This window comes from Mus pahari, chromosome 22 (assembly GCF_900095145.1).
Source record: "Mus pahari chromosome 22, PAHARI_EIJ_v1.1, whole genome shotgun sequence".
NCBI classification, from domain to species: Eukaryota; Metazoa; Chordata; class Mammalia; order Rodentia; family Muridae; genus Mus; species Mus pahari.
Genome location: NC_034611.1, coordinates 3,472,781 through 3,490,043, shown reverse-complemented (window position 1 = coordinate 3,490,043; position 17,263 = coordinate 3,472,781). Strand labels below are relative to the sequence as shown.

At 40.8% G+C, this 17,263-nt stretch overlaps 1 protein-coding gene across 8 annotated transcripts in view; it reads right to left on the bottom strand.

The window, feature by feature from the left end:
- The window catches only part of Eya1 (EYA transcriptional coactivator and phosphatase 1), a 149,071-nt gene that overhangs the window by 68,113 nt on the left and 63,695 nt on the right, over positions 1 to 17,263 (bottom strand). The gene's annotated exons all lie outside the window — the stretch shown is intronic.

Below are 17,263 nucleotides of genomic sequence, written 5' to 3'. Positions count from 1 at the left end.
CACCAGGCCTAACATTAAAATTACTCATCTGGCTAACTCAGAGAAACCACTGGAATAAATGCATAGAAACCACAAAATGAAGAGCAACTCCAAAAAGGCTGGAAGCAATAGCTGAGCAGTTGCTGTAGACTATGAGGAAGATTCTTATCCTGTGTGCAGACGGAACAAACCTGCCACTTTCGCCTCCTACTCTGGTCAGGACTCCCATCAGATAATGTCCACTTCGCCAAAGGTCCAGATGGCCCTGTGATGATTCTCCCCACAAGGCTCAGAGCCACATTTCTTCACTAGACAAAGAGGAGCTCTCTATTTAGTATGAATAATTCTTCCTCACTGTGATCTTGTTGATCATACATTACCAGACAGAAAAGTATAAGGGCAACAGAAAGCCTGGCAGCCTTGGCTAGTACATCCTGAGTCCTAAGTCTACCTTATCCACCACCAGGTCCTCCGAGGTCAAAACATGGCACCAACATGGTTTCCAAACTGAAAAAAAAGCTTCTCTGATCTTTGTGAGAGAGGAGCCACAGCAGCAGACTTCCACGAGTCATTTCCATCTCTCAGTCACTTGAACCTGCTCTGCATGTCTTGCTGAATCTTAACTCACCAGATCACCAGGACTCAGCAGAGACACTTGTGTGTCCTTTTCATCACAAACAGAATGATGAACTCCCTTATATAAATGGGTGATGAGACTTTCCTACCCAGAAGCTAACAGTATAACCTATAAAGCAGTCACTCATTTGTTTTCATAAGAAAGTCCAAACAATGCCTCTTGTAAGGTCTGCTTCTTCTTTTTATTTTATTTTATTTTATTTTATTTTATTTTTATTTTTTTGTGTGTCGTTTTCCGAGACTGGGTTTCTCTGTATAGCCCTGACTGTCCTGGAACTCACTCTGTAGACCAGGCTGGCCTCAAACTCAGAAATCTGCCTCCCTCCGCCTCCCAAGTGCTTGTGCCACCACACCCAGCTCTAGGATTCATGTTTAAGCTAACTAATTTCATAGAGATGTTAAACTCAAGCATAAAGAAGAGTAATATTATGCCATTTTCAGAGAAATTGATGAACCTGGAGATTATCATGTCATGAGAATCTAGATTTAAAAAGACAAACTTTTGCATTTTTTTTTGTCATGTAAAACCTAGATTCAAAATATATGACATGAAAGCACATGGGGACTAGTCTTTAAAAAGAAGGACACACAGTAAAAACGTATATGGTAATAAAACCCAATACACATACATACATACATACATACATACATACATACATACATACAGAGAGAGGGAGAGGGAGAGGGAGAGGGAGAGGGAGAGAGAGAGAGAGAGAGAGAGAGAGAATAATTGTCACTCAAGTCAACACTAACATTCCTCTTTTGCAAAGGCAGAATGTCAAGGCATCCACACCCTCTCTTTAAGTATTCTAAGCAAGGAGAACAATGGGCACCGAATAAATGTTTTAAGGAGTCAGACAGATTCAAAGTTGTATTTTTGAGGAAAATTTAGCCTTCCATTTTAAGAAACATTCCACAATGTGTGGAATCTGGGTGGTCCCCACCTAAAGGACATGTGGCAGTCTCCTCCATGGCTTCAATATGAAGCATTCTTTTGAAGAGGTGGCATTAGATGCATCTTATAGTCTAAGTCCTTCACTGTAAGAGCAATGATAAACCTGAGACTTCCCAGCTTTGGGAAGAGCCTGCCTGAGAAGAGCTAAAGACAGCTAGCTGTGTCTTGTCACGTGGTAACTTCTATATATGGATTTCCAGAATGCTTTTTTTCTTTTTTCTTTCTTTTTTTCTTTCTTTCTTTTTTTTTTTTTTTTTTTGTCCTCAAAAATCTGTATCTAACTTGGGTTTTATTACCATACACTTTTTACTGTTTACTACATTATATTTTTGGTATATATTTATCTCTAAAATACAAATTACAATTGAAAAAGTTTCATCACTTTTTTTAAAAAATAAACTATAGTTAAATATGGTTTACTGTGTTCTTTAAGCAAAACAGAAGAAAAATTATGTAAAATTTTTCTCCCGGTAGAAGAAAATGATTTTAAAAGATTAATACTGTGACATCTTTAAATATTAAGATATGTATGTATTCACAACTTAGAAATTTAGAAGAAGATGATATTAAAAGTGATGCAAGCTAGCTTTGTAAAAATCTCTTCCTTTGTGTTCTCTGAGGTGGAATTAAATGCTTGTAGCTCTAAGCCAGCTCTACTGATTCTAATGTCTTCTTCCTGCAACTTGTGCAAAACAGCTCAGCTAATTTAATCTGCTAAACCACCAACTGCTCAAACAGCTCAGCTAATTTAATCTTCTAAAAAAACGCCCACTGCTCAGGTTTCCCTAAACCCTCTGCAATTGTTCAGGTTCACCCACACTGAGCTCTGGGTGTGAAAATATTCTGAAGAGAGTACCTTTCCTTTAAGAAATACTGGTTACAGGTTGTGTTCACAGGCCTAGCTGCAGCACCAAGGAGCTAGAATAACATGGTTGCACCAACTGGACAAAGCTCTGTCCTTAAAGCTCCGTCTGGGCTGAAAACTCATGGACACCCAAGCAAACACAAGAGGGTAAAATTAAAGAGAAAGGTTACGGCATGGCAAAGGTAGAATTCTGCAGACCGTGAAGGAACTCCACACAAACAACTCTAACAGGACAAGTGTGCTAGTAAAGACAGAATAGAAATGTGCTCCAGGTAGTGGCATGGCGGTGGGTGGGAAACAAAGCAACAACAACTTGATCTGGGTCTACGGAGGGCCTAGCAGGAACAAGGAAGCTGGATGACAGTGAAGAATTCAGCCAGGGAGAGGAAACTTTACCTCTTGGGTGGCAAGAGGCTGAAGACAAGTTACACCCAAGAGTAGGAGACCAAGGAAGCGATAATTCAGTACTTTACATGAGGGAGGGGCGTGGTCTGGACACAGGTTGTGGCAAAAGAGCAGCCATAGAACTGAGTCCTGATTAGGAGGCAAAATCAGTCACTAAGGAGATAAGAAAAAAGTCAAGGCTCACGTCTGTGATGAGAGTCCTGAGAGTACTGAGGGTGCAATGTGGGAAGAGAGGGTTACGGGGATGAATGGGGGAGGACTTCAAGATTAGTTCTGGAAATAACAAATCTGAAGAGGGCTGGGAGAGAGATGGGGGATGGGAAAGGAGAGAAGTGGAGGGTGGGGGCATCTCTAGGAAGTCCCAGAGACCTGGGATGGGGGAGGTTCCTGGGGGTCTATGGAGGTGACTCTAGCTGAGAGTCCCAGCAGTGGAAATACGGAAGCAGAAGTGGCCACCTCCTGTAGCCAGGCAGGAACCCCAGTGGAGAGATAAGGACACCAACCTATCCACAAAACCTACCTAAAATGTGTCCTGTCTATAAGAAATACAGGGACAAAGATGGAGGGACAAAGAGAGTAAAGGAATGGCCAACCAACAAGAGGCCCAACTTGAGACCTATACCATGAGCAAGAACCAGACGCTATTAATCATACTCTGTTTTGCTTGCAGACAAGAGCCTAGCACAACTGTTCTCTGAGAGGCTCTGAGCAGCTGACTGAATCAGATACAGAGACGCACAGTCACATACTGGGTGGAGCTTGGAGAGTCTTGTGGGAGAACTGGGAGAAGGACAGAGGGAGCTGAAGGATATAGGAACTCCACAGCAAGACCAATAGAGTTAACTAACCTGGATCCTTGGAGGGTCCCAGAGACTAAATCAGCAATCAAAGAGTATACATGGCCTAGATGTAGGCCCCACACAGATATATAGCCGATGTGGAGCTTGGTCTTCATTTGGGTCCCCCGACAAATGGAACGGAGGCTGTCCTTAAATCTGCTGCCTGCCTAGGGACCCTGTTCCCATGCCTCTTTTTCCCCCAAGTCTAGCTCTTTCTTTGCTACAGTTGTGTAAGTTACCCCACTATTTCTACCAGCCAAGCAAATCTACATAAAAAAGCAAGGGCTTTGTCGTCTTTAAGAGCTAATTTAAAAGCTAATGTCCACTTATGTAATTATCTAATACTAAAAATCGACATAGGGAAAATAGAATTCTACATCTGCCAATACTGCAGAAGCTTTCCATTCGTTCTTCAACATGAAAAACACAGGAGCCTTGGAAGTCAGAGAGTGCAGTCTTGGCCAGTAATTCCTACTTGAACCTTGGGCTTCCAGTTTTTCCAGCAACCCAATGTACCAAATTGAGGACACAGCCTGGATTGTTGAAATTCAAATTTCCCTTTGAATCTTTGGACATACAGTGGAAGTAGTTTCCTAATAGTAAGCTCTTACAATAGACAGGTAATAGGTAATTGTCAACATACAACTAAAAAAGCCTTCTGGGGAAGCCCAGCCTTCAGGTTTATTTCCTGCTGCGTCCTGGCCAAATACCTCATGCTTTCCTCAACTTGTCTTCTGTTGTTTGTACACAGTGCCAAATAGTTTTCAAAGGCTTATATCAATTTAAATCAAGTCAGTTTTATCACAATCTTATTCATGCACATAGGCTTTCTTGATGAAGGCATTGCTATTAGGGCATTATGCCCTTTTAAAAAACTGTTGTTAATGTGTACATTTGGAGGCATTTGTAAGTATTTGTTTAACAGTTTTTTTCTTCCATGAACTATACAAACACAATTTATAAATACTGCTTTATTGATGAACATAACTCTTCTTTTCATATTTGAAGATACTCTTCCAAGTGTGAGATTTCCTTAAAGTATGTTTTCCTTCCCAGCAGCCTTTGTTTATGTGGCATCTTGTTGCCCAATATGAAGGCCTGGTTGCCTCCATTGAGATTTAGGGATAAGCATTCACATTTATTATACAAAAGCAGGGAACCTGTGATTGAAATTTACACCCTGCAGACTGGATCCCCCAGTGGTACTGTAAAAGTGGGATTGTGGGCTCCTGCAGGCCTCTGTGCTCAGGAAAGATGAAAGGGGTCCTTGTTCTTTCTGGTCTGAGTAAGGGGAAAGACTGTTCCCGCAGCAAAACCTAATGATGACTGGAAGATGCTCTTATCACAAGAACAATGACACAGGGCTGTGCCCAGAGGTCCTGTGATCTCTGCTACATCCTAAATCTGTATGCTAAGATGAGATCATTGATGAAGTGAAGAACTTAGTGTGTAAAATCTTTGGGCCAGTGGTTCTCAAACCTCCTAATACTGTGACCCCTAAAAACATAGCTGCTCATGATGTGGTGACCCCCAAGCATAAGATTATTCTCATTCCTGCTTTACACCTATAATTTTGAATCATTTATGAATGATTATATGAATATAATCATTATATAATGTTATGAATCATTATATAAATATTTTGGGAGATAGAGGTTTGTCAAAGGAGTAGTGATCCACAGGTTGAGAACTGCTGTTTTAGGAAGACTATCTGAGCTCATTGAACACAAGATATGGTTATTGGTAATTATGTTGTGGTTGTGGCAAACATGGGGCGCAGACTACAAGAGCAGACTCCCACTTCAGGAATAGGTAAGGCAAAACCTTCCTATGCTGAAAATTGTTTAGAAATGTCATGCCTAGCGCTTCTGACATAACCTGTATGTCATTCCTGGGCCTAACCCATCCTGGGCCTGTCTTTCTACCCTACCACTTAGTATTCTGACATAAGAGAACAGCTAGCTGATGACAAGATTCTGTGGGTTCTACATATCACTGAAGTGTTTCCCTTCTCACATTTTAGATAATTCCCATGCCTCCATCTCTGCTCATCTGCCTCCCTAACCTCATCCTTCTAGTCTCCTCCACCTGGGCCTTCCGGGCATAGTCTCAGCCCTGCCCACACAGCCTTCCTTCCAGGCCTTTCTTTTTTGTTTGTTTGTTTTTGTTTTTTGTTTTTTGAGACAGGGTTTCTCTGTATAGCTCTGGCTGTCCTGGAACTCACTGTGTAGACCAGGCTGGCCTCGAACTCAGAAATCTGCCTGCCTCTGCCTCCCGAGGGATTAAAGGCGTGCGCCACCACACCCGGCTCTTCCAGGCCTTTCTACATCCCACTGCCTTTGCCCAGAACACCCTTTCCAAGATACTGAGGCGGCTCCCTCCTCACCAATGTCAGGTCTTGGCGAAAGTCACCTTGGCAGGTAAGTCTTTCCAGACAGGTTGTTTGCCCTGATTCCGCATTCCTCTCCCAGCTGCTCATCCCTGTAGGCCCTCAGGACTACAGCTCATGGTATTCTCCTGCCTCCTACACCAACAGATGCTCCAGAGAGCCACTGCTCTATTTTTGCACACTGCCAAGGCTCTAGGATCCAGAATTATGCCTGGAAACTATCAAGGTTCAAACCACATCATTTTCACCGCCTGGCAGGGAACCGTCTGTGGTTCACACACCAAGATGCACCTGATCATTGATACACCTCTTGTGAGGAGCCGTCCTCACAATCGCCATGGCAAGATGGCGCTGGCATCCACTGGTAAACAAGTGGTCTGCGCATGTGCTAGGTAAATTTCCATCCCTTGCGCCCTGCCTGTCCCGTGGCGTCATCTGGGCCGATAGTGAGCAGCCAACCGGGGAGCTACACGTCCTAGGCAGAGAACATTTCCTATATAAGGGAGAGGGTTTTTCACCTCGGGGTCTCCGCTTTTGAGTAGCTTATGCATTGCCTCTTGAGATGCATTAAAGCTTTACTGCAGAAGGATCCTAACGATGTGTCGCGTCGTCGTTCTTGCTGGCGAGACGGTAGCGCGTCTCAACCCCTCTGAAAGTCTATTTAACTATTTTCTTGAGAAATATATCAGAAGTAAATACTGCTTGATATATCTCCATTCTATTTGAAGCGAAGCTGACAAGAGACATCAATCAATTGTACTAGATTCATTTCCAGCCTCTCACTTCAGCAAAATCTAAAAGTACAGAGTTTAATGGAGACCTGACCCACTCATGGTGAGGTTGTGTTGGAGTTGAGACCTGGAGGAGTGGAGGAAACCGGACCTTCCTCCAGAGTTCAGGATTACTTCTACCAGACTGGTCAAGTATATGTTAGTATCCTCATAGATTCCGGTTAGTAAGACATAGAGGCTGCCAGCGAGTGTGGACCCCAGCCAGGACACAAACCCAGGGCAGGATATGAATAACTGATTTGTTTAAGGCTTTATTTTTATGATACACAACATAACCTATAAAAAGGTATCCAGTCTCCATACATTCCAGAAAAGGCTTGCTTGAGATTTCTATGATTATCTGGATGTTGTATTATCTCGAGTTCCCTCAACAGCAAAATTGAGATGATACTATTGTAAAGATATCACATAATTGATACATGTAAGGAAATATTTTGCTCAAGCTCATTAGTGCTGCTGTCAGGTTATCTGTTCAAAGCCACCAACCTGGGCTTGGCTATGTTGTTTGTAAAGACAGTGATATTGTGACCTCTTAGTTAGAAATCCTTTCAACTTTCAATGAAATTCAAATTCAAGCATGCTCCCCTGGACAAATGTCCTGCCTCAGAGCCCATTATAAATGCTCTATTTTGCTACTTTGAAACCTACCTCCCCTTTCTGCCTTTTGTCTGTCTCACATACAGACATCAATGAGGACAACATTCATCTCAAATGTTATTTTACCTTGAAATACCTTCTATGAGACACCTCGGTTCAGGCTCTCTTTAGGACCCTGCTGCTTTTTCTGGCACTTGCATTATAACATTTCAAGTTCTTTCTTAGGTTCATCAAATACATGGCTATGGTCTATATTGATAAAATACTCCTGAGGTCAGAGCATGACCTCTTACGCTCTTTATTACCCCAGATAAAATATTCAAAGCAAGCAAGGAGAGCTTGATCTCATGAGATGATGGAGCACATCCTCCCTCCCTCCCTCCCTCCCTCCCTCCCTCCCTCTCTCTGTCTGTCTTTCCATCTCCCCCCTCACATCTGCCCTCTTTCCCTCCCCTCCCTACTCTCTCTCTCTCCTTCTCCTCTGACCTTTTTTATTTGTCTTGGAGGGTACTAGGGGTTAAATTTAGGACCTTACACATACTAGGCAAGTGTTTAATCTCTGATCTGTACTCCAGTCCCCTTGATGCATAATCATACTTCTCCTCAGAGGAAACAGAGTTTTCTATGTCCCCTAATGTTAGGGAGTAGAGCAATGTGATTTAATAGCACAGTTGAATATGTCTCAAGGGAAATGGGATTATAGTCTTTTACTGTAGCCATCATCTATTTCAGAAGCTGAGTCCAGGGAGACGATTAGATGGACAACTTCTGAAATAGGTGCTATAGGGAAAGCCCTAAAGGACACTGGGAGAGAAAGACCCCATGCAATTCCATAGATCTCACAATGCACTAAGGACAGAAAGGTAGTGTGGGGTGACATAAAACTGATAGGAACTTCAGTTCTTACATTTGGGATCTATTTTATCACAGACAATGCACTTTTAGAAATAAAGACTTTAAGTTAAGGAGGTTTGGGGCGGATGGAACAGTGTGTGCTCTCGGAGGCTACAACTGGTGGTGCTGTAGTTTGAACACTGAGTGTCTCCCGAGTTCTCTTCGTTACAGATTTGGCCCCCGGGCTAGCACTACTGGAAACTACTGGAAACTATTTTGATTTCACTTATTTTGCAGTGCTGGGAAACCATTCCAGAGCCACATGTCAGACAAGTGCTCATCGCTGAGCCACATCTGCAGCATCATTGCAATCTTCCTTCCAGGGATGGGAACCTTCCAGGGATGGGCTCTTGCTTACTGGGAGCTCCCTTCAGAGAAGACTATGGGACTTCTTCCCTCTCTTTTCCTCCCTGGGAGAGTACTTCTTGCTGAGTTACCCATCAGTTCCCACCCATGATGTGTGGCCTCTCTGCAGGCCCAAAGCAATGAAGCCGACACATCTTACACTACAACTGCCAAAACTGTGGACCCAAGTAAACCTTTTCATGTGTTGATTTTCTCAGGTAGCTTGTTATGGTGACAAGAAGCTGACTAACATATGTGAATGCGCTAAATGGTCTGTGTGCATATTATCCAAAGAGGTGACATTCAGTCTCACAGCTGGAAGTCAGTATGTAAATTCAAGGGCTTCCTGAGTATGCAGGGACTGTTGAATAAAACATCTTAATCTTTAACTTTATTTTATGAATGATTTGCACCCTACTTTTCCAAGAAAGGTTGGCAATACTACCTACTAGATATCACATGAATGTAGGTTCCAAATGTGAATGTGTATGAGGCCCAGGCTTTAATCCTCAGGAGTTATCCACTGGCAAGAGCCGCAGGGATCCCCCTGGTCTCATGCCCCCCAAGCTCCTCAGTGCCAGGACTGCACGTGTGCATCACCACACTCAGGTCTCCTCAGTGCCAGGACTGCACACGTGCATCACCACACTCAGGTCTCCTCAGTGCTGGGACCGCACACGTGCATCACCACACTCAGGTCTCCTCAGTGCTGGGATTGCACACATGCATCATTATACTTAGCTTTTTCCTTAGATTCTGGGAAATCAAATCCAAGCCCTCATAGCACCTTACTGACAGAGACATCTCCACATTACCCACTCCTCCCCGTTTTTGGTAGGAAAGGGAAAGGACGCCAGAGGACTATGGAACACATAGGATTCTGTGCCCTGGGGTTTGTAGTCCACACTGAACAAAAAGGCACATATGGAGGCCGGAGGACCACTTGAAGAGTTAACTCTCTCCTCCCACAATGTGGGTCTTAGGTATTGAACTCAGGTCAGGTACTTTATCCACTGAGTTATCTCACGGGCTCTAAGCAGTTGCCTGTACTGCAGTTATGAGTTTCTGGGTTGAGTGAGACATTGGAGATAGCCATGCTGAGAGAGACATTATATTCTCTAAGGAAATTCACAGGGTGCTGCCAGGAAGAGTCCAGGCAGAAGGTCAGAGGCACAAGAGAGCCTGTGATGTTCCTCAAAAGGAACTTGGGATTAACAGGGTTGCCAAAGCAAGGGGCTGTTAACCTTTACAGTTGCCTGGGACAGTATGCCAAGAAAAATATGTACTTAGAGATTTCCTTTTATTATATCCTGGTAAACAGGAAGGAAGAAACAAACAAGAGACAGAAAAAGAAAATGACTTCCATAAAGCCTTGAATACATTCTCCTCCTCCTCCTCCTCCTCCTCCTCCTCCTCCTTCTCCTCCTTCTTGATTCTCAGTAAATATTACCTTATCAGAATATATCAGGCTTGGCACAGGAAAGGTGGATTAGGGGTAAGAGTGTCTACCACCCAGGCACTAGTACCTGATATCAGATCCTCCATATATAAAAAACGTGGCTACCTGTGCTGTGGGAGGGGAAGGCATGAATCACTAGGGATTACAGGCCATAATAAGTCTAGTTCAAGGTTATGGCTACTGGCACCATTTCAAGGGAACAAAGTGGACCGAATAGAACAGAGTACCTGATGTCCTCCTCTAGGCTCCACACATGTACTCAGGCACATATGCATGAATATACCACACACATATATACACAGTGCACATCATGCTCCCCTATCAAGCAAACACCAAAATGAAACAAAAAAACAAAGGTAGTTGACTTAAAGGAATCTTCATAACTTGGGTAGCCAGAAGTATAATCTTCCCATAAACTCTTGTATGCCATCAAGGGGAATCATCTCAACTTGTTGACTGGCATTAGATCATAAACCAGTAGTTCAGAGATCCATGCTGATTGAATTAATTGTGGATGACATCCATGACTTTTCTATTTGTATTCTGTAACCATGGTGCCTTTTTCACACAGGCACTAATTGAGGTTTTCAACTAGTCGTTAATTCCTCAGTCATAATCTAGTAACAAAACAAAGCATTGTTTTCTCTGCAGTACATCTATTACCTGCTGGTTAATGCTCTGTGGATAACCTCATTGGACACATGTGGCTTCAATTCCCACAGTCTTTCTATATAAGGAAAGCAGGTAAGTCCCACTTTGCAGGCTTCTATGGGACTAAAGGACATGATGTAGTAAACTGCAGGCAGGGAGAGCCCACTGCTGATCTGAATTAGCATTTCTTTATCTTGTAGCCTCTTTATCCCCAGCACTCATCATGGTGTCTGTCACATAAGTATTTACAAATCCCCACTAGACATACGAATGGAAGGGAATATCTGAGGGCCTGGGACATGCCAGATATTTTGTTAATTGTTCCATTTCATTGGTGCAGTTATCTTTTACCACAGATGAAAAGCATCCAATTTGAGAACTTCAATCCAAAACGTTAAAAATTTTCCAAATGTCCAAGATATTTGATTTTGAACATGATCCCCAAATGGAAAATACCACCATAACCTCATGTGATGGGTTTCAGACACACTAAAACATTACTTGAAAACACTCTCATACTCTGTGTATAAGGAGTATATTAAACCAACTCAGACATATTCTATTTCCATGCATTCTCATTGTGCAATGCAGTATTTTCAACATTTTGAAAAGTCAAGTCTAGAATACTTCTGCTTTCTCTAATTTTACATAAGAAATGCACAAGTTTCACTATTCTTAACTCCAAGAGATCTGCTGCTCATGGCCTGCCCAGAGATATTCTTGAGGCGTGGGACTGGTAAAAGGAGGGTATCAGACAATCACAGTCAGGGAAGCAAAGTATACTATGTTCATCTTCAGTGAGCATTATTATGTCAAAGGGTTAGGTGGAAACCAGAAAAACAGAAAGATCTATAATAAGACTTGGTAACCCATGTTCCTATTTTACCTTGGGATTTTTCAGTAACAACAGAATACCCATCTCCAGTGCTAGGAGAAGGATGGGTTATATGGGAAACATCAAGTCGTGCCCTTCTGTTTCCCTGAAGCAGCCACTTCAGCATTTTTCAGGAGCCTTCGCCTATGACAGACCGAGATGCTGTGAAAATCTAGCCTTTCTAGATTCCATATGTATTCAATAGTATGATAGATGACCTTAGACAAATGAATTGAAAAGTCAGTCCTGAGCTTACAGTCAGTAGCTGCCCAATTACTTCATATGAAATTTGTGAAGTAGATTTATAGATACAAGATAGTTGTAGACTTACAATCCACCTACATTCTAGACATTTTTCAGTCAGTTTAAAACTTAAAATTGACTTTCTCACAAAACAATGACAGATATGATTTCCAAATCAATCTATGGTCGCAAACCAACCTATAGTTCAGAAGAAAATGGTCACACAACATGAAGTAGTAAACAAGTGTACCCCTAAGTGGCAGCATGAATTGAGAAGCAGTAAAATTTCTTAAAGAACGGCACTAAGAAAAATTGATTTTAATTTTAGGACAAGATACTTGATAAAGTTTCAGAAGGAGTCAAAAAATGTTTTTAAAAGTGTTGGAAAACTGATTTAGAACCCTAAGATTCCCACTTTCACCCTAAAATTGTTGCCTTCCACTTTACTTGATATGATTATTTGCCATTCCTGTACTTAGTGATCATCAACCATAACCTGAAAGTGGATAAATAAAATTTTAAAAAGTAAAAATGCAAGTGGGCAAGGTGGGGAGTGGCGCTCTTAAGGATGAAGGGAAAGGAAAGAAAAGAATACAAAGATGGCAAAGTGCTTGCTAAGCAAGACAGGCTGGGTAGTTTAAGAAGTAGGGGGTAGGAAGCAAGGACAAAAGGCCCAGCACCATGCTCACTCAATGTGGGAGACTAGCTGAGCTGGAGCAGGAATAAGGATCCAGAGTGGGAGTAGGGATCCATCAGTGATGATGGTGCCCCAAGCTGGACTAGCCTGTGGCAAAGCCTTCAAGACCAGGCCCACTATGGAGCAGACACACTTGAGAAAGTGAAAAAAAATCCTCAAGTGACACACACACTGATTTTAGAATTCTGAGACTCTAAATCATACAAGAACTTCAAGCCTGCTTTATCCCATTGGGGTAGCTACTTGTTCAAACCTGTGACATCTATTTAACTGAATACCCCAGTGTATATGACTCTGCTGAGTGCTGTGAATGACTCCAGAAACTGCAACATTGCTACAGCCTTTGCTCTGTGTTTACATTTTCACTTTTCTGCCTATTTGAGTGCTCAACCCTGGCTGCTCTGTGAAGCATGCCTTACTGATTAAAAATACAAACATGACTCCACTATGTTCATAGCAGCCTTATTTATAATAGCCAGAAGCTGGAAACAACCTAGATGTCCCTCAACAGAGGAATGGATAACATTTATACACAATGGAGTACTATTCTGCTATTAAAAACAATGAATTTATGAAAATTTTGCACAAATGGATCTATCTGGAGGATATGATCCTGAGTGAGGTAACCCAATCACAAAAGAAGTCACTTGATATGCACTNACTGATAAATGAATATTAGCCCAGAAACTTAGAATACCCAATATATAATTTGCAAAACACAAGAAAATCAAGAAGAAGGAAGACCAACATGTGGATATTTCATTCCTCTTTAAAATAGGGAACAAAATACCCATGGAAGGCATTACAGAGACAAAGTTTGGAGCTAAGACAAAAGGATGAACCATCCAGAGACTACCCCACCCAGGGATCCATCCCATAATCAGCCATCAAACGCAGACACTATTGCATACACCAGCTAGATTTTCCTGAAAGGACCCTGATATAGCTGTCTCTTGTGAGGCAAATACAGAAGTGGATGCTCACAATCAGCTATTGAATGGAACACAGGGCCCCCAATGGAGGAGCTAGAGAAAGTACCCAAGGAGCTGAAGGGGTCTGCAACCCTATAGGTAGAACAGCAATATGAACTAACCAGTACCCCTAGAGCTCGTGTCTCTAGCTGCATAGGTAGCAGAAGATGGCCTAGTCGGCCACCATTGGGAAGAGAGGCCCCTTGGTCTTGCAAACTTTATATGACCCAGCACAGGGGAATGCCAGGGCGAAGAAGTAGGAGTGGGTGGATAGGGGAGCAGGGTGGGGAGAGGGTATTAGGGGCCTTTCGGGATAGCATTTGAAATGTAAATGAAAAAAAATATCTAACAAAAAATTGAAAAAAAAAGAGGAAAAAAAAAAAAAAAAAGAACACGAACATGAAGCCAAGGACATCATGTCTGAGCTGGTTTGACCCACTGATGTGGATCGACTTCATCTTAGCTTTCTCTGACGTTTGTGAAACATCAGTAAATGTCTGCACTGTCCTTATTGCACATATGTGGGTGAGGATTAATTAAACTCAGGGGGAGGAATTGAATGTGGAAGAGTGGTGGCTGTATTAGGTGAGAGCAACCATGGGGCTGATTACACAAGATAAGGGGACACTCACTCTTCTTTGTAAACATCACTGTGTCTTTCACACTTTGGGGCTATGTTCATGCTTATTGCTGCTCAGTAATAAAAAATATTCATTAAACTCACCGAGTTTGCAAGTTTAGATATTAACCTACCAACCACACCATTAACACTTAATCCAGAACCTACTTACTAGGGTGAGGGTTAGGTTGGTGGTAGAGCATCTGCTTAGCCCTTGGACTGATGGTTAGTATTTCAACAATCAAACAAATCTCAGTATTAAACTATCTTATTCTAGTTAAAGGAAGTGGAAGAATGATAAGCACAAATAATCATCTATCCTCTAACCAACCATCTCTACTTAGCGTGGATCTATGTTGGTCCAACAGAATGATTAATATTTTATGATATTTCAATTAGGAAGACATTGTGAAGAAAGCTGAAATAATGAGTGTTTGGGGTCATTAATTTAGTTAGATGAATAATATATGTCTTTGTTTTTTTATTTTAATATGTTTAAGTCATATATTACATATAAATATGCTGTAGATGTTACTGGACTCCAGTATACTAAATGACTCAGTAAGCGGTCCTGGCTGTTGGTGAACTCATCAAAAAAATTTAAACAAGTCAAAGTGAGTCAGGAAGTAGATAATTTCTCTGTCTGAATTTGCACTTCTTAGAAACAAAGTGTAAAATGTGCAAGTGATAAAACCCATTTTTATTATATTTTGACATCATAAAGCAAAAAGTGGACTTTATTTGCATGTAGTTTATAGTCCCATCAAGGGTAACGCTACATGTTTTCTGGGGAAGCAGAAAGGAAGAATAGAAATGCCATCAAGACACAAATCCAGCAACCTCTAAAAAACATCTGTTTTTCTTTCTCACATCTTAATAGCTTGGCAATTTTAGATACAAACATTTGTTTTGCTGACAAATGTTTCCAAAAAAGTTAGTGGAGTTTGTTTCACTGAAATGGTTTACTCTTGAGCTGAACAAATTGCAAACTTCTCCAGCATCTACAGGCATCTGTGAAAGTGAGCAAGTATGGCCTGTAGATTTTCTAACCATTCAGGCCATGGCCAGCATGTGAGGAGTAGGATGCATGCTATTGCAAACTTCAGTTTCATTTCTACAGTGAGCACCCCCAAGCATGGTCACATTGAACTGCCTCTCCTACATTTATGGGGAGATGCCTGGCAGTTTCGTTTCTCATTCTGTCACAAGGAGTTCCTGCGGGAGCACAGAGTTCTGGACTCTGAACAAGATCCATCCCCCTTTTCAAGTTCTTTGCTCTAGTTTCTTGTGCCTTGGCAGGGATCAAAGAGGCAGAGGGAACAAATGGTTTCCCATGCATATTGAATTCCCTCTTACACTGAATTTTCCTCTGTCACTTGAAATTTAATATTGGCAAGGTTCCTGCACATCACCTTAGCTGCTAACTCGTCTCCAAGCAGTCAGCGAGAGCAAAGGAAGAGTTGGACCAATTTTAGTGGGGCAGGAATTTATGTTTCTTGTGGTGTTCATACTAAAATTTGCTCTTAATAAATAAGCAATTAGCTTTTATTTCACATTATCTTCAAATGTGTTTTTCACCACACACCAGTTTCTGTCACTCTGATTTGCTTTATAACAGTTTAAAAAAAATGACAAGAATCTTTTTCTAAGAATTCAGCCACAAAATTCTTATCTTACTACATAATATTTACTGAACATTAAATAGCTATGTACCTTCAGGATCTATTGTACCAAAATTGACTCGCTAACACATTCTGACTTTTGGTAACTCATCAAAAGCAAGTTTGGCAAACTTGGAAGATAGGGGCAAATAGATTTGACCTCCGGGTACATTGCAAGGCTTTGTATAATAATGAACCTTAAACTAAAAGCCCTGAATTGCACTTGGGTTCATTTGATTATGTATTATTCCGAAGATAATAGTTGGCATATTTCCAAGGCAAATGACTTAACCAAGAATAGTAGCTGGGTTGCAAATTATATCCATATGATCATGTGATTTTATATATATATATATATATATATATATATATATATATATATATATATATATATACATATATATATATATATATATGGCTTGGGGTTTAGCTTCTTCCTTAAGAAAAGTCAGCTTATTTTAAAAGTTCCTTTGTGATAATACTTTCAATTTGCTAAATTATTTTTATGCATTCTTTTGAATATACACATTTGATTATGTTGATTTAAGTGTTTGGTATAAGACTATAATTTATATCCCAAAGCCCAAGTGATGATGTGTTAATATTAGCAAAAGATAAAACATCTTAAAATTTCTTGTCCATCTTTATATATTTTAAACTGAAAGAAATTATTGAGCTATTAATTTTTTTAAAAAAAAGAAATTAAAAACAAATGAGGCCTATCATTTTAAAGGTAACAAAATCATGACTTAACTCCGGCCTATCATTTTAAAGTTAACAAAATTATGATTTAAGCTGGCCAATGATTTTAAAGGTAACAAACTCATGATTTAACTCTGACACTGTTTCATGGCTGATTTTCGTTCAATTTTTCTTTAATAGATAGTGTAATTCTAATTTTTATAAATACCCTTTTTCTAACAATAGAAAGCCATTTAATTGAGAAGAGAGAAGTAGTTGAATGATCATTGTTTCTGAAAGTATTATATACCATCAACATTCTCAGATTTTACTTCCTATAAATTCATTGAAAGAAAGGATTTCAGTGGGAGTGATAACTGTGTAAACATATTTGGAGTAAATTAAAAAGGAAAACTGAAATTTTATGGTACTCAGAAACCCAAGTCTGAAGAAGGCTGGAAATCAGTCGTCAGAACAAGGAGAACAGAGAGACTGAAGCCAAAACCACAACCACAACAACAATCACAAAAGAAAGTTAGTGAAATAATAATGAGAGGAAGAGGAAGAGGAAGAGGAAAGAAGAAAGAAGAAAGAAGAAAGAAGAAAGAAGAAAGAAGAAAGAAGAAAGAAGAAGAAAAAGAAAGAAGAAAGAAGAAAGAAGAAAGAAGAAAGAAGAAAGAAGAAAGAAGAAAGAAGAAAGAAGAAAGAAGAA